Source organism: Tenrec ecaudatus, chromosome 2, assembly GCF_050624435.1.
Source record: "Tenrec ecaudatus isolate mTenEca1 chromosome 2, mTenEca1.hap1, whole genome shotgun sequence".
In the NCBI taxonomy this organism is placed as follows: domain Eukaryota; kingdom Metazoa; phylum Chordata; class Mammalia; order Afrosoricida; family Tenrecidae; genus Tenrec; species Tenrec ecaudatus.
Window position 1 is genome coordinate 13934105 of NC_134531.1, and position 1077 is coordinate 13935181.

General features: G+C 40.3%; 1 non-coding gene across 1 annotated transcript; it reads left to right on the forward strand.

Annotated features, from left to right (window-relative positions):
* The first annotated feature begins 338 nt into the window (after positions 1-338).
* Positions 339-482, forward strand: LOC142441626 (small nucleolar RNA SNORA48). The gene has a single exon (XR_012782989.1). It is a non-coding gene; the product is annotated as a small nucleolar RNA SNORA48 (small nucleolar RNA).
* Positions 483-1077: the final 595 nt, after the last annotated feature.

Consider the following 1077-nt stretch of genomic DNA (forward strand, 5'->3'; position numbering starts at 1 on the left):
CCTGGAGGGAATTTAGTTACGTACACTTTAAGGTTTCTTAGTCTATGGAAGCAGCAGTCAAGAAATCAAACTATGCCTGTTTTTTCTTAAAAAAAAATACTACCACCGAGTCGATTCTGATTTATAGTGACCTTACAGAGAATTTCTGAGGCTGTACATTTTTATGGGAGCAGTGAGCCCCATCTTTCTCCTGTGGAGTGGCCAGTGGGTTTAGAAGGACCGGCTTGATTGCTAGCAGTCTGACACTCCCCTGACAGCATCATCGGTATTGTGATCTCTACCACCCTTTCCTGAAAATTCTGTGGAAAGCAACATCTCCAAAAGACGGAAAAAGAATTTACCCCTGGCTGTGGGCAAAGAGACACCTGATTGGTGGTGGTGCTCTTATATCAGTCAGGGGCAGAGCAGACTGGCAGCCCTTTGTTCATCCTAGCTTGATGCCTAGATCGTGGCCAGAGCTGTTTCATGCCTAGAACATAAAAAAAAGAGAGAGAAAGAACAACAAAACCACCAGGAGAAAAGATCTAATAAAGATTCTAGCAGAAATAAATGAAACAGGAAAACAATAGAAAACAATTGAAAGAATCAAGATATTTAATCCATTGAAAGTCTTTCGGGTTGATTCTTTGAAAGAAGTGTAATTGAAAAGCCAACAAAGGAAAGGAAAACTAAGATTCCAAGAGCATGAATAAGTTATGGGGCGCTGGTGTCACAACAGAACCAACTGAGAGAAAAAGGATAACAGAATGCTGGGGGAAAATGCACTCCATTAATTTTAAGACCTAGGGGAAAATGGGCAGTTTCTGTGAGCACACTGTCTATCCAAACTAACACAATCTGAACTGAAATACTGTGATCAATGACAAATTGAACAATGGACACATCTCTAAATTTTCTACAAAGCTTCGACACAGAAGCAAAAAACACATTAAAAAGAGTTTAGAGGACATGAATAGAAATATCACCAAAAAATAAATTCTGCTGGCTCCTGATCAACAGCTATGGATGTTACTGTGTCATAAAGGTGTGATCGAGTCTGCTTCCACTCACAGTGATCCCAGAGCAGAATGAAAGACG